Source organism: Cibotium barometz, chromosome 6, assembly GCF_041138505.1.
Source record: "Cibotium barometz isolate CiBa-2024 chromosome 6, ASM4113850v1, whole genome shotgun sequence".
Taxonomy (NCBI): Eukaryota; Viridiplantae; Streptophyta; class Polypodiopsida; order Cyatheales; family Cibotiaceae; genus Cibotium; species Cibotium barometz.
Window position 1 is genome coordinate 31,430,911 of NC_141051.1, and position 26,701 is coordinate 31,457,611.

A 26,701-nucleotide genomic window follows, 5' to 3' on the forward strand; every position below is an offset into this window, starting at 1 on the left:
AGACTCTCAAGATGGGAAAGTATCAAAATCGTTCTCCTAGATATTGTGGTCCATTTAAAATCCTTAAGAAGATTGGTAGCATAGCATATAAACTTGAGTTGACGGAGAGATCTCAAGTACATCTTGATTTTCATGTTAGTAGAATACGAAAAATAGTGGATCATTAGGATAACGTAGTTATTCATGACATTTTGGTGGAACATATTAAACCAATGTCTCTTCCACATGAACGCAAGAGGATTCTTGGATTGGAGCACTAGGCATACTGTCTATGTACTAAGAGGCATTTGTCAAGTGTAAGGATAGAGACAAGGAAGTGTCCACTTGCAAACGCTTGAGTATGCCTACCAAAAACCATCCTCGATTTGTTTTTTGTGAATGAAAACTCTTCTTAAGGGGGAGGTAATGTCATGTATCTTGTATCTGGCTACGTAGGGCTCATTTGGACATGGATCCCAATTGTCAGAGAGAGCGATTGGCAAGAGTATTTAGGGTTCAGGGGTGAAGCACTTGGGCTAGAGGACCAAGCCAGGCAAGTGTGGGAAGGCAGGCCACTACATAAGCCTGAAATGTGGACTCTTATCCACATTCCTCTACAAATGGGTGTTGAACAAGATCCATCATCTCCTCCCTCTAAAATGTGTATTCTTATTCACATTCTTCTATGTCTAGGTGGTGAACAAGATCCCTCCTCTCCTCACTCATCTTGATAGCTTCCTATGGGCAATGCAACAAATAGTATCCCTCTTTACCTTTGAATAAGTAAGCTCTTGTGAAGAGTGTCTCTTTATCTATGGAATAGACAATCCATCAAGAACATATGTCTAACTCCCATTTTGTGTCAATACGAGCTACAAGACTTGGAGGATACATGGTAGAGGATCCATCCCTAATCACCCAATCATGGCACTCCATTGCAATATTTACAATATATTCGGAGTAGATGCATAACCCACCTACATTTAGTTTTACCTACGCATACGTATTATTGAATTTGTTAAAGGGTAACCTAAACAAGTCACTTGTAAACAAGATGACGGACATACGTATTCATGCATGGCTATTTTTTTGCAAGAACATGGTCTCTCATATCATGTTCAATGTTGAAGAATGCATCCTTGAAATGTAGTGATCGATAGTTTCCAAAATAGATAAGGGCATTATGAGGAACTTTTGCATTGCATCCTCTCAAATAATTGAGGATCATACTAACAACCATGTCCATTGTGATATCAATAATTTGACTCCAATAAGTATCCTTAGAGATGTACTTGTGGAATGACTTTATGTCAACCTCTTCATACCATGAGATTCCCATGTGCTCGAATCCAAAGCAAGGAGCTTCAACACTTCTTTTTTCCTATGCGATCCATCAAAATAAGTGTTGTTACATGCAAAACAGTGACCACATTATTATAATACAATGATCACAGTAAGTGTAAAAAAAAGTATATAGCTTGGGATTAGGGTAAATGAACTATGCTTCTCAGGTCCAATCTTGCTTGCAAATAGGTACCCAAGTTTATCTTCCGTAACCTATTTTTCTTTTTGCTCAAATTTTATGAAGAATAGCACTTGGAAAAATCCTTCACCATGGATAGGATTTGCAAGTGCAACAACCCTATATCCTTTGCCTTTCACCATTTCCTTCTCTTTCTTTATTGTTTCGCCATGTGCCTCCTCAAACTATCCATGCATTAAGGCATCTCAATTTACTTTGCACATCTCCTCCTCATACTTCTTTGCAAACTTATCCTACTTCCATCCATCAAAATAAAGAGAATCAAAGATTAACCAATGATTGCCTATTTTATACACATAAACCTGGGCACAAGAAAACATAATACAGGAAAGTTATACCTTGTAAATAAACTAAGATAAAACTTCCATAAGATAATTATACCAAGGTTTCTTTTTTCCTTTCATCTCTTTTCTCATCACAAGAGACCAAGGGGATTTTGCTTAACATGGGAGAAGTGCCTCATTAAAGTGCCCTTGTTGACATTCCGAACTTTTTCATGAGAAAGATATCATGGACAAGTGTATGAGGTACACGAGTGAGCCTAAAAAGAATAGAAATGTACATATACTCTTATATTACAATTTAATTAAGCTACAATTTAATTAAGCTACAAAATGGTCATAAACAAAGTGTGCTGAACTATGTTATCTATTCAGTTCAGCAAGTGCAAACAATATTTCACATTGTACCGTATCCTAGATGCGAATTACAATAGTTGGATGTGAATAGCAGGTGGACCCTCTAGGAATTGTGAATAACGGCGGGTGGATCATCTAGGAATTCTATAGTAGCTGGATGCGAATAACAGGTGGACCATCTAGGAATTCTATAGTAGCTGGTTGTGAATAATAGGTGGACCATCTAGGAATTCTATAGTAGTTGGATGCAAATAATAGGTGGACCCTTTAGGAATTGCAAATGTGTGGATGCAAATGCGAATAATAGGTGGACCCTTTAGGAATTGCAAATGTGTGGATGCAAATGCGATATTGGGATTGATTGAAGAGAAAATTATTTAACTTTGGTGAAGAGTATATTTATCCTTTTATTTAAATTTTAGATGAGAAAAAAAGAATGTTGACTTCAATAGTGTCTACCTTCCACTCTGATGACAAAGCACTTTAAATGAGCAACGTATGTGAGGCCTCTTTTTCTCTTAATTACTTAAATGGATAATCAATCAAGATTCAATTACCACTCCACGTCATGTGCCTCGGAGTGGCTAAGTCTATAAGAAGTCTTGCTTATAAGCTTGGAACCTGGTAGTACATCAATGGAAAGGTCATTCGGTAAATCTTCAAGAAAAATATCTCGATACTCTTGTAATAAAGAATTTAAAGTATCTATCTACTTACCATTATTTACTATCGTGTTTTTAGCCTTGGATGTTTTCAAGTTTTGTACACATGCAAACAAAATAGATAGGGGTTTCATCAAAGGCCATTTACATTTATTATTTCATCTACTAAAAATAATATTTACTTCTATTTCATCTATGGGAACAAAATTATGCAAAAGGTTACAAAAGTATACCTGCTGCATCTCATTCGCGAGCTCGTATAGGCACAACACAACTCCATGGACAGTATCAAAGGTGTAGCTGGCATATCATTCTCACCATGCAAAGTAATGTATCTACCCTCATGCATGAACTCTAGGATATTATCCTGGTAACCACGATGCATGGTAGGGCCCAGGTTATACAACCACTCCCTATCTAGATAGACATCTGCCCTAGCTAAATGCATGAACTAGAAATGAAGCATAGCCTTGTAGCTCTCCATAGAGTAAGTGGCACTTCCAAAACCACCATGTCCTAAACTGTTTTATCATAAACATTAGCATGCGAAACTATGTACTTATGGTCACTCTTGGTCTCGGGCACTTCAACTTTTTGACTAACGAGTAAGAAAGTTCTGCATGGCTCCATCGTTGATCATAATGTGATGATAAACAAAGAATGGAATTTAATGTTGCGTGTTTATGTAGATGCTTTAGACAAAGTAGTAGATAGTGTACTGATGCACGAAAAACAAAAAGGTTATATGCAACCATCCATTATGCCAACAAAGGCCTCACAAGGGCGAAAAGGAACTACAACACAATAGAACGAGAAGCCCTTTCAATGATTTATGCTATGAACAAGTTCTAGAACTATCTCTTAGGAAACAAATTTGTTTTCCATGTGGACCATCAAGCACTCATTTATCTGGTGAACAAAGCTTTTCTAGTGGGGAAAATGGCACGATGGATGCTCCTACTGTAAGAACTTGAGTTCACCATCTAGTACACACCCAGAAAAGAAAATGCAGTGTGGCAGGTTTTTTCCCTAACTAGATTCTAGAGAACCTGCCTTGGAGGGTGTAGAAGATAAACTCCCAAACACCAACTTATTCATAGTAGCAGTAGGATGAAGTGGAAGAAAACTTGTATTATGACATGATGCAATTTCTGGAAGATGGGACTTTTCTAGAAGAATACACCACTGACAAGAAAAAGCACCATATTAGATAATTTGGGAAAAATCCCATTCCCATTTGAAAAATGGGAGCATGGTGAACTTGTCCAAAAGTTTGTCAAAACCCCCTCATGTGACATATCATCGGAAAGATCTTGAAGAGTGGAACCTAAATCTATGATCTCCAACAAATTTGGAGTTAGTATGTTTAAGATATGTCCAAAACTATATGGAGTAATTGATTCCCAAAATGTGAGATTTTTTCCAAATTACCTAATATTGACTTAAAAAGAGAATTGCCTTAAGAAGTAGAAATTTCACCATGATTACTAGGCAGCTCTACAAAAGAGGCATAGACCAGATCTTACGCAGATGTGTCCTAGATCATTGAGCAGCAAGCCGTGTTATGAGAATCACACTGTGGGATCACCGAAGGACACATGGGCGGAGAAATAATAGCTTGAAAAATTTTACAAGCAGGCTTGTGGTGGCCAACTGTCATTAAGGGATGCCAACAGTGAAGCAAAGAACTCTATGACTGTCAGCAAATGGGTCAACTTGAAGATTCTGATAGATTGCCCATCTCACCTATACTGCCGTGTTAAGAGAATCACACTGTGGGATGACCAAAGGACACATGGGCGGAGAAATAATAGCTCGAAAAATTTTACAAGCAGGCTTGTGGTGGCCAACTGTCATTAAGGGATGCCAACAGTGAAGCAAAGAACTCTATGACTGGCAGCAAATGGGTCAACTTGAAGATTCTGATAGATTGCCCATCTCACCTATACTGCCGCTATATCCATTCATGAAGTGGGGATTGCATTTTGTTGGACCAATGAAGCCACCCACAAAGAGTAGCAGATGTGAGTACATCATTGTGGGGGCTATTGATTATTTTACCAAGTGACTGGAAGCTAGAGCTGTAAAGAGCAACTCCATAGAAGAGGTGGTGAAGTTCCTCTTCAAGGACATCATTGCTAGGCATGGATTTCTAGTGGAAATAGTCAGCGACCAAGGCACACATTTCATGAACAAAGTAATGAAAGGGTTTAAAGAGAGATACCTAATCAATCATAATAAGTCCTCACCCTACTACCCACAGTGCAACGGCCAGGCAGAATCAACCAACAAGGTTCTGACCAAGATTCTAAAGAAAATTGTAAATGCTAACAAAAATGAGGACCAGAAGCTAGATGTGGCCCTATGGGCATTTCACACATCCTACAAAGTCTCAACTAGGAAAACAATAGGTTTTGTGGTGGACACGAAGTGCCTTTAAATGCTGAGAAGGTGGTGCTTGTCGAGAAACAGTTTGCACTATGGGTGTTTGGTTAGGGGTATGGTTGCCAAGCACTAAGATTCCCCTACTACCTACCATATACAACGCATGCTATTATAGCGAGAATTATAGACCCAGACACATGGTAGAATTATAGACCCAGACACATGGCATCCATATGGAAAAAGATATCTAATAAGAGCAATAAAAAGCCAGTTTTTGGAACTGTTGCTTCCAATGGTGCAAGTGCCAAAAATAGATCTCCCGGTCGATGAAGAGGAAGAAGAGGAAAAGGAAGATGAAGAAGGAAGACAACTGAAGAAGATCAAGCCCACCTAATCTAGACCACCTTCTCCCAACCCTGACTCTTGAGCGACGCCACAACTGATGGTGCTCTCTCGCAGTTGACTGATTCCGAATGCATTGTCACTTTTCTTTATTATCAATTGTATTGCACGTGTCAACGATGAGGGATTGAATGTGTCTTTTTGTTTTTCTTTGTGAATCAATTTCCTATAAGTCCATTGATGTAACTCTAAAAGACTATTGGCTCGATTCTTGCCTCCACCATGTCTAGTGTGCTTAAAGTAAGTTGTTCTTGCCATGTAATATGACTTCTCCATGCCTTGAGTTGACCATATTGACAATGAGCCGTATGTCTTTGCGAAATATGGTGTATGATTATATAGTATATGCTTCAATCAATGATAAAACATAAAAATCAAGCACTCTGGATAGAGGAATATCAAGCACTACTTTGAAATGCTTGTTAGAAGCTTTGTTCAAATAGTACACGATCTAAAGTCTTGGCACTTGACATGCAATATAGACATGGAATCTTTGCATTTGCACCTTTGCTTATGTTATACATGCATTTTATAGTCTTCAAATCAGCTGCCATGTGCCATTCCACTTTATAGTCACCGAACCCAGGCACATGAAGGGCCCTTCCATTTCTTTGCTCACTAATCATCAGCAATGATGGAATTGTAGTTTGATGAAACACCCAATGCAAAATTTTAAAGTCTTCTTTATCCACCTGTGTCATTATGAAGAAGCTCATGTTTAATACAAGTTTCGTATTTAAATTATTTCAACGTAATACACAGTCATATTCAATGATAAAGAAGATACCTCAAAAGATCCAAGTGGCAATATGTTATTCTCCGATTGAACACTGAAATATCTTGCATCATCTTTTGTAATTGATGTGTCTAAGGCCCTGTTCAGTAGAGTGATAGTAACCCTCTCCATTTTTCTATTCTTTAAAATCTCACACTCATCCAGTTTCAAAACAAAATTTAGAACTCCTTCACATTCTTCTTGACTAATCTCAAAGAACTGAACTACGTACCTTTGCAAAGCTTCAAGATCAAAGAAAATATTGTTGTGCTAGTTAAAGAGTACCTCTTTGTCTTTAACAATGAATGTTGCTTCAATATGTATCGGTGAACCAAGCTTCTCAAGCACCTCTGAGTTCACAGGTTCGCGTGCTGACTTTGCTTGCATTGGTCTTGGAAGTAACTAACCTTTACGCTTCTTACTTTGACATTTCTCTGCTAGTGCCTTAAACAATATACTATATGCTTTCTGAGAGATGCTAGTCTCATCCACCATTGCTTGCACCACCTGAGTTGCATCGAGCTGGTTCTTGTTCATAAAAGAAGACACATGTTTCTCATTGATTTTTCAAAACTTCTTTTGATACATCATCTCTTCCACTATTCCTTTTGGTACCAAATGACTATAATACACTCCAGCTTCAGAATGTACCTTGGACTCTGGATGAAGTAAAGATCTAAAAATAGAATAACATCAAATCTGATTACTTATATCTAGTTTCAAACAAAGAATAACATCAAATTTGATTACTAATATCTACTTTCAAACAAAGAAACTAATCTAAAAAGAGAAATATATATGAAACAAGAGTTAACACCTTACAACCTGTACTCGCTTCTTCATCCCTCCACTTCCAACTTTCATTTTCTCTATGTTGTAAAGTTGCCTTCTTCTTTTACGTGGCCCTAGTGATGTGTCCTTTCTCCTTAAAGAATCAATCTTTTTCTCCAAGTCTTGAATTGTTTCTTTGTTTGCCATAAGCTTGTCTGCATACAACCCATTTAGGTTTTTTATTTTGAGTGTTCTCTATTTGTAGAAAATCCCTCTGTTATTATGCAACCATCACTATTGTTTCCAAGTGTTGTGCATAACCCAACAAACCTTGTCTACCATCACCCGTGAAATGTAGTAGGTTTGTAATGTTGTAAAATAGAGGTGGTGCATTTGTAAATGGATCCCTGGGATACATTGACCCATTGGTCCACAAGTCCAAATGATGCTCTCCATTATTCCTCCTTTGCTCTTTTTGCTCATAACATTAAAAAAATCTCTGATTTCATTTCTTCAAAGGTTGGTACTTAGATTGTATGTCCACATGAAGATTGTATCATATGTTCTTTTACGTGCACCATTTCTACTACTGTTACTGAGAATTTGAGTGTCTCCATGTGTTGTTGAAGGTAGATTAATTGGAATCCCCAAATTTTGATTAATGTTCTCATTTGCAAAGCTAGTATTTTCTATCATCATAAAACATACTAAAGAATTGAAACAAGAATTAACTCAATTAGTAGGATGTTTTTTTTTATTAGTTTCAGTAGAAAAACCCCCACGGTCGAGATGATGAGAATCTATTAAATGCATAACTATCTCAAATCTGTGAGATCTTGGTTCTGACAAGTTTTACGTGCATCCAACAAAGAATGCCGCCTCTCATGATGAACCCTCATTGAAAGAATATGTATATTTTAATATATTTAAACTAATTATTATAATAGTAAAAAAATGAGCCGAATTACAAATTTGGATATGTTTTAAACCTTTTTTTCTCTCTCTCTAAGCTGAGTTGGCACTTCTTACAGGGCCCAAAATTGAGTCCACATTTCTCCTAGTCTGCCATGTCTTGCCATTGTGGCATGCCATGGTTGCCTAACATATGGACATTTTGCTAGTGCATAATCTTCATCTATGCGAATGTGAATGTCTACTTTACGCTTTCTACCATTCATAATATCATCTAAAGGCATGCCTGATTCAAGATGATTAAAATTAATAGAGGATTAAAAAAGAGATTTCAATTAGATAATAATATTCTAACATTTGAAATGATCCTAGATAAATATATATTAAGAATATATCTCTCTAAAAAATCCAATTTTGACACTCCAAAAATAAAGATTCTAGTCATGATAAGGAGATATGATAAGAATGAAAGGAGTGGGGTGGTTTTTTATCTCAAAATGATAAGTAAAATTTAATTTTGAGCTTATAATATATTTTTTAGGGAAAAGTCTTACATGAGAATACATCAAAATATGAAAAATATCTAAAAGTAAAATTTTTAATGGCCTTTAAAAATGACCTTCTTATTTTGGTATAAAAAAATAGATGGAGAATAGTGCAACCTTACAATGATTAGATTTCTTGCTTTAAAATGAGTACTGGTTTGAAAATGACATTAAAAAATAAACTTTTCAATATATATATATATATTTGGGAGGAAAGTTTTACATGAAAATGCACTAAAATGTGAAAAGTATCAAAAAGTCATTATTTTAGTGACCTCAAAAAATGCCCTTCTATTTTGGGATATAAAATATTAGAATGCATCTTATAATCATTAGATAGCATAGAAGTAAGGAATATATGACAAGAGTGAAGATTCTTGAGGAAGTTATGATTAAGAAATGACATAAGAATTTCACTTTTTGGGTATATATATGTATAAGGAGAGTTTTTTTTATGAAAAAAATAAATTTTTTGAAAAAGTCAAATTCTTGGACACCCTTATGGTCGAAAATTACTCTTGGGATGGTGATGCAACTTGCATCCTTAAAGACATTAAAAAATAGGTTTTTTGAATTGATATATATTTGGGAGTTATGGTTTGAAAATGACATTAAAAATTAATTTTTTAATATATATATATATATTTGGGAGGAAAGTTTTACATGAAAATACACTATAATGTGAAAAATATCAAAAAGTCATTTTTTAAAAGGAATCAATAAAGGCTCTTCTATGTTTGGTATAAAATATTAGAATGCATCTTGCAATCATTAGATATCATAGAAGTTGAAAAGATACGACAAGATTGTTATGAGGTAGTTTGACTAAGAAATGATATAAAAAAATCATTTTTTGGGTTTATATATGTATAAGGAAAGTTTTTTTGGTGGAAAAATTTTTAAAAAAGAAAAATTTTGAAAAAGTCAAATTTTGGGCCTCCCTTATGGCCAAAAAGTGAAACCTTGGGAATGGTGGTGCAACTTGCATCTAAAAGTAGTGGGTTAAAATATTCCAAAACTATAGACTATAAAGGTACAAAAAGCTAGTGAGAGAGTGGATAAAATATAGATGGTAGGACCTAAAAAGTCCATAAAAAATAGGGGAATCATTTGCTTTGTCTCCCACTATGGGGTCAAAATTAGCATTTTTAATCAAAAGATTACTAAAAAATAATATTTCTTACAGGGCCCATTTCATAGTCTAAAATTTCCCTAATCGGCAGCAACTTCTCCATGAGCAATAAATGTGGGAGAAATTCAATACAAAATTTTATTCATCACTCACTAACAACAAACTCTCATAACCAATTTAGATATTAATTGAAGATAAAAAGGACTTCGAAAAAGTGGAAGGCATTGGTGGAAAGTAGTCAAGGAAAGGGATTATCTAAGTCACCTCAAAATAGGAGGATTATCCTCATTTATTTTACTCAATTTGAAAGAAAATCAATCTCAATTTTATATTACTTTGTAAATAATGTACATTTTTTTATAATAACTTGTAAATAAATTAACATCTTACTTATATTACTATTTTAAATCCCATAATAATATATTTGCATCACTCATACGTATTCTTTGGTCAAAACCCAAACTAAGGACTACAATCCTCTTCCTACTTTTGATGAGATTAAAGATGCCACTACTCATGGATATATGTAGTTAAGGAGTTCAATCAGTTTTAGGTGAAGTCCACCCATGTAGAGAGGTATATTTACAAAATATGTCTTAAATTTATACTCTATTAAAAAATCAACATGTTGTCAAGAAATATTATTTAGTATCAAAATAGTACTACTTTTTGTTTTATAACCATTTATTTAATTTATAAAAAAATTAACATGTTATTAAAAAATTAACCTCCTATTATTAAATAATATTTTTTAGTATCAAAATAGTACTACTATTTATTTTATAGCATCACTGCGAGATGTCAATGTGGAGTCTACTATCGAGATGATCAAGAGAGCACATGACATGGGCAAGTGGAATGACACATAGATAGGATCATTAAGTCTGTGCCATGTGATATCTATCTTCATGACATACATCTCAATTTGATCGTTTTATGTACATTCTCTAAAGGATCCCTCATATATTGCATATTTTTGGATTCCTCATTTAGATAATTCCACAACTAATACAAGAATTGGTAGTGGGGCTTTCCTTGACAACTAAACATTTCATCAAGTCCCCTCCTTTATGCTCATCCTCCTTTGTATCCCAACCCTCTCTGTAAGTGGCTTGTTGCATTCTCCTTATAAAAATTCCCTTGGTTCTTTGGTCCTATACACTACTTCAAATTTAGAGAAAATAATACGATGGATTATCATGAGAGAGAGTAGTCTAACATGCATGTGTCTTCAACTTCCGTTTGAGGGAATATCATGGGTAAAAACACCTTCACAAATTATGCGTCTTCAACTTCCTTTTGAGGGAATATCATAGGTAAAAACACCTTCACAAAGATTAATGATTAAGGGCTCTTGGCAACGGAAGCAAAAGCTAGCCTTATTGTTAAGTAAACATCCACTATCCCTATGTATATTATCGGACTCTGATCGTCTTCACAGAGATAGAGAGACGCAATAAATGGCCGTTTGCAGGAAAACGTTACAAGTTTGCATAATCTTCCCACACACCTCCCACCAGGTACTCGACGCCATCAAGCCCTTCTCCAAGTAGGCACCTTCATTTTCGTGTGAGATGTAGCCATAATGGGTCCGCTGAGTACTACTTTGTTGAGCCTGCATTGGAAGTAGGCCATGGGGCTGGCTGGGTGGCTAGGTGGGTGAGTGGGCGTTATGGCAGGGCATGGAGCGAGAGCGCGCCATGGCATACGCATTCTCACATCAGCTAAAAGCTCCGTCAATGGAGTTGAGTAGAAATCGCGCAAGGTTCCGTCTGATGAAGTCACTGACGGACGTTTTTCTGGTGCGCTTTTTGCATTCGCTGGCAGGCATCCAACGCTCCTGCTACTTCCAACCCACTTGCACGATCTTGCTGCTGTTCCCATCGCATTGGTGGTCACGGTTTCGAAGATGGCTGCCGCAGTGGTGACTCGTTAGCTGGCGGAGGATGGTGAGAGACAGGCGGCAGTCTATGACGTTGCGAACGGCCAGCCCTACACGCAAGGCGATAGTGACTCTTGTGCTCAACAGCCTCTCGATGCCGGCTTCCGGCATCCACCGGTTCGCGTGGCCACATCTTGGTGGGCACCTCTCTCCGCAAAGTCCTCAACGTGCCTTCAACACGATGCGCCCATGCCAAGGTCCGCTCTCACAACACCCTAAGACGACGCCCTGCATTTATCACATTTATTATATTTTTATAATATTTATTATATAAACGTGTAATAAACATATTTTTTTATAATAAATATATATTGATATAATAAACATGTACTTGGATAATAAATATATATTTATTAATAAAGATCATAATGCATTTATATTATAATAAATTCAATATGTGGAAAAGGTATTTATGTTTGTTATGAAGGGATACATGTGCATACATCATTGTGTGTGTGCACTTTTGAAAACACGCATCCATTCCATGCAAGTGTACACACACACACAAACACACGTATGAACACATGTATGTAAATATGATTGTACTCGCATACACATATGTGTGTGAGTATGTATGCATGCATCAACGTTCTTATAGATGTATGCACATAAATTATGATTATATGTGAATACATGTGTGTGTGTTAGAATGAATGCTTGCATATATTCCTATATATATGTAGACATGTGTAGATGTGGGTGTGCGTGTGCATGTGTGTGTCATATAGGGGTACATCTATGTATATTGTTCTTATGTGTGCACTAGTGCATGTGAGTGGACACTCACACCTACATTTAACCATGTGTTCACACACACACACTTAAAAATACATGTATGAATAGAATAATGCACTTAATATGTATGTGCATAAGCACATGCATACATAGATATGATAAACATGCACATGTGTGTGTGTGTGTGAGTGTGTGTGTAGCATCTACATATATTGTGAGTGGGTAAAATGCATGTGTGCATGTGCATGTGCATTTCATATATGGAGGCATGTATGTATATAAGTGTGTGTGTGTGTGTGCACTTTTGAAAACAAACACTAGCATGCACACATACACCCACCAACAAGTATCATACTAATGCCCACACACACTAAAATACTTCTATCTATGTATGTTCACTCATAAATATATATGTACATAGATACGTAGTAATAGATATGCATGTATGTAAGATAGAAAGTGTATGTGTGTGTGTGTGTTGGTATATATGCATGTACCCATATGTCTACATTTGGACATACACATGTAGATGTCTTTATATGTGCATACTTATGTGTGCATGATTGTGTTAATGGGTGTACGTGTGTATGCATGTGTCTACACACACACACACATACACACACACACACACATATCATTGTGAAATACTATGGATGCAATGTTAGGGCCTCTCCCAAAACACGGTCCGTCTTTTCTTGCATCTTAAGGCTGTGTGGTAGCATCGTAAGAACTCGCAAAACGACCATGTAGTTACAAAAGCATAGTAAGTTGACGAACTTTTTGCAATGCACGAGATTTCTTAATCTACACTAATTGCAGGATATGCACAAGACGATGTTTGATGTGTGGAATGATGAGGGGTGCCATGTATTAGTGTGGCAGATAGATACGCTTCAACGTTGTGTTGGGCGTGCGTCGGCCAAGATCTGGGTTATTTTCTTTCAGCAAAAGGAAGAGAGAGAGTAATTACCTCCAAACATCCCCGATATGCAAGAGAGAAAGAGAGACACCCAAGTCTAACCTATAACCTGCATAAACAAAAGTGTGCACATCTTTTACCCATCCGCCAAGAGCTGGGTTATTTTCTTTCAGCAAAAGGAAGAGAGAGAGAAATTACCTCCAAACATCCCCGATATGCAAGAGAGAAAGAGAGACACCCAAGTCTAACCTATAACCTGCATAAACAAAAGTGTGCACATCTTTTACCCATCGGCGGAGACGGGTGAGCATTCTAGTCTTAAGAGTTTCATAAAGCTTCCACGTGGCAAGAATTTGGAGGTTCGGGAAGGGGAGGAGGTCTGAGAAGGTTTGGGTAGAATCTGAATCTGGAGTTTCAAAAGATGTGCTTCGCACAGGTTGCCGACTAGTAAAATGAAAAGATAGCTCCAAGTATAGTAAACATTAATATTAATAGTATCAACTAGACTATCTTTTTTGGCCTACTGAAGGGAAGGGCATAGCATTGGGGCAAATGTTTTTCTCTTATGAAAAGTTTAATGATGGGAGGATAAGGGTTATCATACAGTGTACACATGGCATTTAATAATTTGTTGGCAAGATTTAGGGTTCTTTATAAAAGAAGGGAAAGCCACTCATTTCCTTGGGCTGCAGCCCGGTCGCTTCTCTATTTCACATACCCTATAATGATCTCCTTCTTTCATACCCTGTGATGCTGAGGGTGTTCGAAGAGAGTCGTGATGATGCACCCTTCACCTTTTCATGATGCTAAGGATGCCTCATTCACTGTTGTGATTTTGAGGGTTTGTCTTTTGTTATTTGTGATTAATGGCAAACGTTTCATGGTGTTGAAAGCATGCACTAAACAATGATTGAAATCATTGGTTCCAAAGCGCACATTTTTTCTTTTTTTATAGAGTGCAGAGTGCAGGAACGATTAGTTTTTGCATGCAAGCTGTTAGTGCTGCCAAAGAAATGGGCAAAATGATGGCTTAGATCTGATTCCTGTTTTAATAGAAAGCGCACGTTGTAAATTTTCAGGCGTGTTAATTAATGAAAATGGACTTTGATATTAGACCCTATTATATCAATAATTTTGATTTTAACATATTTCCACGCCCACCCTAACCATGCTTTATCGCTTTCTCTTGTTTACTTGCAGGGGTGAGAGATGTTCTTCACACATATTGCTCGGTAGTGCTTATATACATCATTTTTGCTCGGTTCTAATGGATGTTTTTTTTTTACTATACATCATTTTCTGTGTGTATGTGACGTATTTTTAAAATTCAACATCTAACAACTTTTTGGAATTTCATGCAACAAAAATAGCAGTGTAATTTCGCTACTATTTTCATTGTACACAGCAGAGCAGAATTATAATATAGCAAAAAATTTCATTGCTACAGGTGTTGTGCCCAACAGCGAAACTCCGCTGCTATAAACACTTTGGAGAAGTGAAATTTTGCTATAAGCACTACCGAGCAACAAAAATTCACTTCGAAGGAGCGAATGGAATCCTCGACATCTCGACAAAAACAAACGCTGCTAGAAAACATTGTTGTGTCTCCGATGTGTTATAGTGTTGCAGGTATTAAAATGAACATTAATGGAGATATTTGCATTGATTTGTTGCTTAAAAGTCTACCACGGAAAGACTATGGAAACATAGTCATTAGCAATCTACCATCTCCAAATTTGGTTGACATCACTACATCCTTAATGGAGGAAGAGAAGAAGATAAAGCAAAAAAATGGAGAAGCTATCTCTTATCCCATAATTAGGCCTACTGCACAAAGAATATATCCAAAGGGTCTACATCAAAGGGTGCCTTTAAAAAAAAGGAAATGGTAAATGCAAATTTTATGGTAGGCTAGGGAACTTTGAGAAGGATTGCTACATCAAGAAGAATATCTATGCCAACCTTGTGGAAGAAGACAATTAAGAAGAAGGTAAAGACAACACTACTAAGGCATCACATGAGGCCAACCTTATTGTTGTTGATAGTGAATGGGCCTTCTAGTCCAACTCACTTGCATACTAGTCCATTTTACTCATTATATGCCTTTTTAATTCCACATACTTTGTAAACCTAAAAACTAGCATGAGTTCTAGGTTGGTGTCATGTATGTTATCACAACGCTGGACAAGTTATGAAGCATACCATGGGATACTTCTAGTGGGGTCATCAATTTGAAGGGGAGATTATTGGATAAATTGATGTACTTGGGATTTATGGATGTAGATCATAAGCCTTAGGTCAGTTGTCAAAGTTTAGAATCTTGTAGTAGTTGTAGATTGTGTGAGCTAAGCTAAAAGAATTCATGAGGTGTACTAGGAGCCAGGAGCATTAAAGGTAACCTCTTTTGTTAACTTTGAAAGCTAGAATCTAGGGCATGTGGATGCTATAATCATGGAGACATTTGTGAAGAGTATCATTGACTTTGTTAAGATACTAATCATGATTAGCATTTGTTAATCCATCTTGTACTCAGCCTATTTACGAGGCACACATCTAATGGAAATATAACTCTCACTCTCCCATCTTGGCATCATTATTCTCATCATTATCTTAATCATATTGTGATTAGGCTAGCCATATAGATTAGCATTTTCATTTTGTCTAAACCATGAGATTTCTCATTATCTATTAGCCACCATGATGCCCACACTCCACACAGGAAAGATTGTGCAGCACTAAGTAAATTAGAGAGTACTTTAAACCTTAGGATTCAAATTGTTGACCTTTTTCACTAAGAAATTTGATTAAACTTTTTGAAAAAGTGAAAATTTAAAAAAATGAAATCTTCCTTCCGAAAATGGAGGAAAATATGTAGGCGGTGGAGGCTTGGTTTCTCCCTGATTTGTGGACCAAATTGCAATCTTTTTGTTGGAGGTGAGGTGCCCTGAGATGATCCATGGGCTGATGTAGACAATTTATGTGATTAACACGCAATTAGGACCCAATTGAGCCCTAGATTATCAGTAGTTAGCTGCTCTTCCATGACTTTGTTGACACTACTAGTGCATGTGATTTATTACAACAAATATAGAGGTCTTGGTCTAGGCATCACTACTTGGAGAAGGGCTAGAAAATACCCACAAAGTTGTTGCTAATGCTTGACTCAATTTGGGGAATGAAGACCTCCAACTGACCTCTCTTCTCATCTTCACAGAGACTCTATGACTCCCCCCTAATATAGCAACACATGCAACCACTTAGATAAAGATGAGATGTGACCAAATGAGCAATGGAATGTTATGGCATGCTTACTTGTAGGTAAGTCACATAGATCCCAAGTGCCATTTTTATGAATGGAATTGATTTCCCATTGCATGACGCCATCCAATGCTCACTTTCTGACTCATCTTTAAAAGAAATATGCTCCTTATTGGATGTTGCACCTATGAGTGCTTGATCAACAAAAATGCCCTGATGAGGAGTTGATATATTCTCTACTAGGTAGAGGAGCAAATAATTTGTTATCATCCTACAAAGTGTCCAATAGCAATTTTGGAGCTGCTTTGGCCTCCCTTATAGAATCTTGTTCTTTGGCCACTACATCGTCAATGGGTAGAAACTGAGGCTGACGATTTTTGGGTGTTTGACCCTCAATAGGCTAACTCATATGGTCAAAATCTAGTGTACCACTTTGGAATAAAGGCAACAAATAATCAAAAACATCCTATTTATAGACCCACAATGGGATTTGATTTTCATTCCAATAAGCACTACACTAAGTATTCAGCAAATGCCACATGACTAACTATTATCTTGCCTGTCATGCAGGTTGATACATTTTGGAACTATATCCCACAAATATGCATTTCATGGCCTTGTCATGAATATTGTGTCAGTATTGCAATATGGCATGACAGCATACACTAAATAACCAAGAACATGAATATGATTCACCATTGGATTCCATCCATTTTAAGCCTTATTCGGCATCATGGTGTTCAAAGATTTGGTGGGGCATTTTTTCAAAATATAAGCTATACACATGATTGCCTCCATTTCAAATTTATGAGGTAGGCTCTTGCCTTTAACCATACAAGCCATCTCCATAACAAACATTTTCTTTCCTTCGGCCACACCATTTTGTTGAGGTGTCTATGGCACATTACATTGGTGTGTACAACACTCCTGTCTTTCAAGAATGCATTGAACTCATGTGACATGTACTCCCCCCCTTGATTGTGCAAAGTGTTAGAAACTTATGACCCCACTGAAATCTTAAGCAATGGCCAAGAAAAATTTAAAGCATGAAAAAACCTCTAATTTTTTATTCAATGGATAATTGATTTGAAACAAAACAAAAAGAGGGAGCAAAAATGTCTTGGATTTCTTGCAACTATGAAAGGAGGCAAGAAGCAATTGCTTCAAATCAACTAAGGGAAGGGGTAGACATTAGAAAATTGAAGGTATACCCCATGAACTTGGTTGGAGCACTTTGCACACCAAACCAATTGAAAGGCAGATAAACATAGAGAGGGGCTCTCAATACTACCCCTATTATGCTCGCCCTCTTCACATATTCCTAAACATTCTTTTGGCCATCTCCTTTGACAATTGATTTGAAACAAAACAAAAAGAGGGAGCAGAAATGTCTTGGATTTCTTGCAACTATGAAAGGAGGCGAGAAGCAGTTACTTCAAATCAACTAAGGGAAGGGGTAGACATTAGAAAATCGAAGGTTTCAAAATTCCTAGATTTTGAGAGGCCAGAGAAGAGAAGTAGTTGATAGTTACTAAGGCGTTCAGGCTACAGAACACAGACTGTCTTGTATATTTACGCTCAAGTACCATTTAACATTAAGCTCAAGTAGTAGTAGTCGTTGATCAATATTGATATCATATATACTTCAAGTACCCAACATTTCTATGTAAAGAGTGCGTTGTAACTCTATGATCTCTTTCTTGAATAGGATTTCCATGATTTAATAAATCTATAAGTCTTAAATCTTGCCACACAATTTCCAAATATGCTTATGTGACCTTGTGGTGGGCAACATAATTATATGGTCCTAAATGTAAAACTATGGGAGATGAAATATATATGTAGACAATGTCACTCGTAAAGAATATTTCTTCAAGCACAAAACTTAACTCGAATTGCACAACAATAGAGATAGAGAATAATATTAAATTACTATGTGATCTATTAGATGATTATAAATTTTGAATTTACTAAGACTCGGATTAGCTTTATCTATGCTCATTGCGTATCACTAACTCAGGGGGTCACTTATAAATATGTAAGTATAGCACGTGGGTTCAATAGAAGGGATTTTTAAAACCTTTTTTTGACACATTTTTTATATACAGAAAGATACCATTTAAAGGAGGTATTCACAGACTAAATAAAAAAAGGGTATGTAACACCATATTCGTGAATTTGGGGATTTCCCAATTCCCATTTTTGAATACTTAAAAAAGGGGACATGGATAACATGTTTGTAAGTTTCTCAAAACCCTATCATATGACCTATCGTTGGAAAGCGCTTGAAAAATGGAATCTAAAGAGCTATAAAGTGCTCATTTTGGATTAGTGGTGTTCAAGTTATGGTTAATCCAAACTTTTGACCACGTGTCCCAAACTTGTGGGAAATTCCCATATTCCCCAATATGGTGTTATGTTTTATTCATGAAAAATTCATAGCTAAGGGATTTTTAAAATAGGCCTTGAACATACATGATACAGAGGGTTTACTTATAGTGAACCCCCTGAGATCACTAACTAGAACCTCGACCAAGGTAGAGTGACAACACCAAAGGAGTGCATGGTGAGTGCTCGACCCATCACAATGAAGGTATATTGTATAGTATTTGTGAACGAATGTCCATGCCCTCCTCATCCTAATGAACCATATTTAAAAATGACACTCAACATACATATGGCAAACCATGAGTACACATTTCAAGGCATAAGTTTATATATTAATTGAGGAGTCAGCTTGCAACATCAAGTTGGCTGGCATTGGTTCAAATAATCCCCATTTTCTAATATGCTCCGATGTCACTCAACGTTCACGTACACAAACATTCTTGCATCTTGAACATGAACAAGGGATTATTTTTGCAACCACTCTAGATCTCCAATTAATGGTGACCCATCACTGTTTGAACTAGTAGAAGACATATGTACCAGACACAAAAGGTATGCATTTTAAAAACTAAATATGTATATATGCACTAAATTAAGTAGTGTCAATGGTATATGCATAGTCTTGCTCTCTGGAATCTACCTAGCGTCCTTAAAAATGCATTGTTTTTAGCGACCCAAAGAAAATTAACTTTCGATCCTATGGTGCCGCCGATGCCTCCATCTTTCTCTCCCCCAAAAAATTCCCTCCACTCCTTTCCTTGAGTTTTTTCACCAACTCCTCCCTTCCATCAAGCTAGCTCCCCTCACATGCATTTGTACTCTTTATTTTCCCCTTCCCCTTCCTCTTCATGAGACTCTTTCTCTCCCATGACCAAATGGCTATGGTGTAAGCTCTTGAAGGTATTTATTCTAATGTATTTGTTTATTGTTCTTCTTCTTCTTCCCCTTCCCCTTGACCCCTTTCCCTTGCTATTCCTCTTTCTTTTCCTATCCCCCATCACTCTACAAGTGATGGTGTGACCTATTTATTAGGGTTTGCTTCTATTATGCTTAGCCTACTAATTAATAAGAAACATAAAGAGATTAAGAATAATGCATAGAGTACTAACCTTCTCCTTTTGCTTCTTTTCCTTCTCCTTTCTATGTCTATGCTTAATGTGTATTGGTCTTTTGTATGTTTCTTGTGTTTTTTTAGGTAGAGTTCATTAAATGTGTTGCTAATCACTTACCTTTTCATGTTGTGTGTAGGTCTTGCACTAATAATCTCTTTTAGCTAGACAATATAGAGGTAAGATTTCTTTTGCTTGTATTCTTTAGGGTTTTATATCTATGCATTAAGCTTTTAGGGTTTTGTATTACTAACTCCTTTGTTTAATCTTTGTTTTGTAGGTTCTCTAATCATCTCCTTCAACTTCACCAAAAAGAGGTAAGCCCTCTAATCATTGATGCTTTTTATCTACCTATTATTGCACCCTTGGGTCCTAGGGTTTAGGATTAGCTTAGCTTAAGCTTAATGCATAGATAAAGCTCTATGCATGGAGCATTATACATATATTAATCTATGCATAGATCTTTATCCATGCATAGAGCTTAATCTATACATAGAGCTTAATGCGTTAAACTTAATGCCTAAGATTTATGCATTAAGCTTAATGCATTAAGATTTATTTATAAGCCTTATGCATTAATAAAGCTTAATGTATTAAAGCTTATGGAGCTTAATGCATAAATTAAGAATTATGATAGAGCTTATGCATTAAGCTTAATGCATACACTTAATGTAAAAAGCTTTTGAGCATTCATAAGATTAAGAGTACTAAGTTTGAGTAGTATAAGAGTTCTAAGTTTGAGCATGCATAAGATTAAGATTTCTAATGCGTTCTTATGTTATTTAAGTTTGAGCATGCCTCATTTTTATAATTTAGACGTGGGGGGACGATCCAGAGTCAAGAAGCCCAACACGCAGTTGTTCAGTGTCCATTGCTAATGATCCAAAAATGGAGCATCTCTCACAGTTGGCCGCTAGTCTATCCCATTGGTATGGGAGAGAGAGTGTGTGGAAATTTTTGCTCCACCGCTTCCTTCCACAGTTAACCCTACACCAATGGGGGGTACTCTGATGGATGGTTCTACTCCTGGGTTACGCACTTCTATACCCATGTACACTCCAATTAGAGGATCTAGTCCACATTTAGGTGCTGGGACTTTACATGGAGGTTGTGACCAGGCCACTCCACTCTCTTCTATGTGACACCTAGTCCATGACCTCGTACCACGACCTCGTCAGGTAGAAGGTTTGCCTCTTCTTGTCGTGCTAGTGCTACTGGGGGTGGATGTAGGGGTTGTTTTGGGAGTAGTAATAGATCTTCTTTGAACTCCCCATTAGCAAAGGATATGCCGACACACACAGCAGGTGGTGGATCCAAATGCCTACAACCCAACAATGCTTCCTTACCGTGTGAGGAGGACAGATGGGTCGATCATTGAGGAAAGGGGAAACATGTTATAGCATGCATGCATCACCTTGTAAATCTTAAGTTCAGAAACATTTGGGGCATTGATTGGAGAACTTAACACAATGCAAAGAAGCAATACATTCCACAAGTATTGACAGAGTTTCTTGTGCCCCACCCTTACTTATAATTTAATGACCTTAAGATGTTGGATAGTATGAGGGGTCATGTAAGTCATAGAAAATCATTGATTGCTAAGGCCATCAAGCATGGTGGCATGAAGCTGCCATAGTAACTCTCCTGTTATGGCATTTTGGATGTAACTTATCTTTTATTCGCATTTCAGATTCAATATAATTAAGATTTTACGAGTTACTATGTTTTGTTTTATATTTCAATATGTTGATATGTGTATTTGTACAACTAAGAACAGTTTTTAATATATTAAATTAAAAAATTTTAAGGGAAGATTGGGGCATTAGCCCCAATCTGCCCCCAAATTTTTTTTACATCGACGCGCTGAGTGACAGAAATAGCGATGTTTTATTTTTTAGCAACATCATTGAGCGGTGAAAATAGCGATGTTGATGTTTTATTAGCACACTGCTAAGCAGCGAAAATAATGACGCTGATGTTTTTTACCGTGCCGCTTAAGCGGCAAAAATAGCGATGATAAATTTTTTTTACAATGCCATTGAGCAGCGAATATAGCGTGGGATATAGTGGCATTTATAGCGTCAAAAAAATAGCAGCGCTTAACGACACTTACACCCCAACACTTTTCCAAATCCTTTTATAAAAGCCACACTATAACTGTTGCTAGCCCCTCTTTTTGTTGTAATGCTAGTCTAGCTCTTTGCCTAATAAAATCCTTCAAGGTCTTCATGAAACGCTCAACGAAGAACATCCACCGACAGTATGCACAATACTTACTGCACACTGACACTTCATCTATCAAGTGTACCACATGATGTAATTGACTAGTGACGATAGTTCTTGGGAGGTTCTCCTTTATCATACACACTCCCTCCACTGCTATTACTTGAGAAATGACCTATTCGGAGTGTGGTGATTTATATAAGATTGCTCTTTTTCTGACCTTTCTTATTTTATTTCATCCACCACTATGTTTTATGTTGTGGTTTCAGATGGCCCGAACAAAAAGACTGTTAGGAGGGCAACTGATGACCCCATTGTAGAGCAAAGAAGATGAGTTCATCCTCAAAGCCCTCCAAATTACAAAAAGCTTGAGACGAAGAAGGCTTTAAAAATACTATGGCATGATGAAAAAGCTTAGATAGGCAATCAGATGTATGCAATTATGCATCACCAAGCTGCCTTTCCAAAGACTCGTTCATGGCATCTACAAACATTACGGACTCCAAGCATGGTGGCAGCCCTCAGCCCTCTCTTGCCTTCAAGAGACAGCATATGATTTTCTGATTGAGTATTTCCAAGATAGCTACATCGTGAGAACACATGCACATAGCGTGACTGTCATGGACAAAGACATGCACTCGCTTCGGTGAGTGCACTATAGATATGACCATGTCTTGTCTCCTCTCATAGACGGGCTTACAATAGCACATATAGCTGCAGGTGGCTATATCCCCCTATTGTCTACAAAAAAATAACATAATTTAAACTTTTTTTAAAGGCAAACACTTAAAAACACAAGAAAACACTTAAAAACACAAGAAAACACTTAAAACACACAAAAAAAATGTAAAACAACAATGTCATGGTTTTTATTACTTGTTGTGCAAATGATATACAAAGATACAAAATACATAAAGTATTGATGTCCAAAAAATGAATAAAGACAAAGGCACTAATTAAATTCATAATGGTGCATCTTCGTGTTCATCTGGGTGGTTGCAAGATGAGGGTACTCATTTTCGTTCACTCTCTCTAAAATTGGGACATCCATGCATCTCGGGCGGAGTACCTCGATCGTGATAGTGCCGCGAATTAAAAGACGACACGTGCCTCCCGAGCCTAAATCGACATATCTCGATCGAGATGCCAAGTAATGCCACGCTAGCAGGTCCGGGTTTCCAGGCGTCATCCATGTCACCAATACATGTCACCGCCACCACATTATCTCGATCGAGATATCTATGCTACTCGGATCCACATCAGGGCCACGTTGTATCCCCCCAGGCATATTTGACCAGCACATCTCCATCGTCCACGTATCTCGAACGAGAAATTTACATCAAATCGCGACCATTCATTGTTCGAGGAAATGGGATACAATCTCCACCGTCCCCATATCTCGATCGAGATACTGAGATCCAATCTCAGTCGTCCAAATATCTCGATCGAGATACAGAGATACAATCTGCACCATCCAAATATCTCGATCGAGATACGTAGATGCAATATCCACCGTCCAATTATCTCGATCGAGATACATAAACGCAATCTATACCGTCCATTCACGTACGTTGGAAGATGCGATCTCGGCCGTTTAAATATCTCGATCGAGGTATATAATGAATCTTGACCGTCGAGAAACCTTGTCGTGGTAATGCCTTTAAATCGTGGCCGTCCATGTACCTCGAACGAGATAGTAATATCAAATCTCAGCCGTCGATCCTTCCCCAACCCTAAAATTAGGTGTGTATCTTGGCCGTATGTTGCACTAACCCTAATATCCAGAGCGTTAATCTTGCAAACCCTAAATTGCATGATGTTACCGAACCTCGATCGAGGTTATAAAACCGGAAAACTTTTTTTTTTGCCTCATTGTCACAAGTCGTTTTCACTCTCCTTGCTCTCTTGATTTGGATTAGCATTAGTGAGCCCATTAGCTTTGTTTTTTAGCTTCATTAGTGCTACTTAGCACTAAGCATTAGACCCTTCACATTAGACCCTTCACATTGGACCCTTCACATTTGGCTTAGGTTTTAGCATGGAGTCACACGAGGAGGGCCGCTCATCTATTGCGGACCTCATCGCGGAGATAGACCGCGAGTTAGCGGCTATCCGTAGGAGTGCTAGAGACACTCCGTCTACATTACATATCGTGGCAGACTTGGAGGCGATGCTTGCGTCCCTTCGTAGCCTTCATGATATTGTTTATGTAGATGAGTTGATAGCCCACCATCGCGTTGCTCCTGTGTCACATGGCCTGACATATCGTCAGGTCTGTGATCTTGCTCCTATTAGGGATGGAGCCTACCTAGATCTTTTCCTTGATAGTCGTGGGATGAGGCCTGGGGCGGGCAAGCCCCTCACTATTTCGCGGTGTTCGCATCCTCGTATGGCGGCACATATCTATAGTCGATATGTTGCCGCATATGGGAGGATGCCGAACAACCGCCAGATTCCCATATACTTCGCAAAGCAGTTATATGCGGAGTTTGTCTTAGGGGAGGAGGTGGATTACACCAGCCATCGTCCGGGTGGTGGTGCTGGCCAAGGCCGTCTCCAGGACCAGGGTAGGCGGCCTCCACCAGCCCTTCGTGTAGCACCTACCACAGATCCTTCATTTGTGCCATTGTCGACAGTAGAGGCTCTTGGCACGCAGGTCGGCATTGACGTACGGAGTACCACGGAGAGCATCCAGCACGTGGTGCGCCTATTCTCACGATCTATACCGACGACAGATGTGGAGGTATTTACATATATATTACGTCTTAAGTTTTTTTGGTCATTTATCTTCATGTTTATATGTACTTTTCTATATTTTTACATGAGCAGCATGGTTGATTGTGTCACGTAGGTTCCCACACCTACCACTGAGAGGCTCACTCAGGAGTTGGTAGAGGCAAGAGCGGAGATTGACCGCCTCAGAGCTGCATTACAGATGGCAGAGGCAGCTACTGCAGAGGTACAGCATCTGAGAGAGTCCGACATCCAGCAGGTAGGTTTCTCTTGCACGTAAAAGAGTTATAATTAAGGTCCTAAGTTATAAATTTCTTTAAGTAATACCTAATGAGAGACTAATCAATTATTTTAATGCTTTACTTTTTTGCGTAGGCTCGGACCGAGGTAGAGAGCTCCAGAGCTGAGGCACAGCATCATCAGATTATGGAGCAGATTGCCCAGCACAGGGCAGAGCAGCTGATGCTGCATGTTCGAGAGTATCGTAGATCCTCGGACGTGACAGTGCCTTACCTACCTTTATATCCACAGCCTATTCACAGAGGTTTTTCGACGACCTCTCCCGCAAGATGCACCACCCTTCCTACGTGATGCGTGCTGCTCTTTATGTATCGAGGACATTGATAGTACAGGTGGATATGCCCTGGGATGTGGACATATTTTCCACTTGTCTTGCATCACCCAGGAGCTAGTCCGGTTCTCAGCATGCCCATCCTGCCGTGCACGCGTCGACCTAGTGACGTACAGGGTATTGGGCATCGATGATCTTCACCCAGGCCTCGTTCGAGTAGATGCCAGGACTGGCAGGCCTGTCGACTTTACATCACCTATGGACTTGGGACTCGACGCCTTCGACGATAGAGCCCAGGAGCCTGAGGTGCCTCCTGAGATAGAGTGGAGCTCACATGAGTTCGACGCTTACCAGAGAGTCCTACATGAGAGCCAAGTCACAGCATATGAGCGCGTGGGTGGTGCTGGCCCTAGTGGCACCTCGGGTGATGGTGCTAGCAGCAGTGCTGCTTCTCATGAGCAGCGTGTCCTTACAGCAGAGGAGCTTACACGAGCAGAGTGCTCGCAGAGTGGCAGACACGTACCATTGCAGATTATAGATTTTGGGTTTACAGACAGAGGCGTCTTGCATTAGCATGACGTAGAGAGAGAGAGAGGGCCATAGCAGCTTTTGGGACTCGTGAGCTCCCGAGTACACCGGCACCAGCACACGATCCTGCCTTTGAGGCAGACCTCCCCGCAGACATTCGACGACCCCCGCAGCCGGCACAGCCTCCTCGACGTGCACAGCAGCCTCGACGCGCATGTCGACCGGCAGTTAGAGATGACGATTTTGATTGGGTTGCTGTTGATAGTGACTAAACTCAGACTAGCTGGGTTAGCTCACTTACATTGTACTTAGATTTTTGGGCAGTGACTAACCTCAGACTAGCTGGGGTAGCTCATTTTCATTCTGATGTACTTATTTGATGTTTATATCATTATGAGTTTTCTCATTATTGAGTATCATTACATTTTAGTTGATGTTCTTGATTTTATTATATTTTTTAACACTTTGGCTATCATATTGTTTGTTGAAAATCTCCATGCCATCGTACCCAAACATGCTCCGATGGGGACAAAACTTTGCAAGCATGTGGA

At 38.2% G+C, this 26,701-nt stretch overlaps 1 pseudogene; it reads right to left on the reverse strand.

The window, feature by feature from the left end:
* Nucleotides 1-6,031: 6,031 nt before the first annotated feature.
* Nucleotides 6,032-26,701, reverse strand: part of LOC147637637 (uncharacterized) — a 28,509-nt pseudogene continuing 7,839 nt past the window's right edge.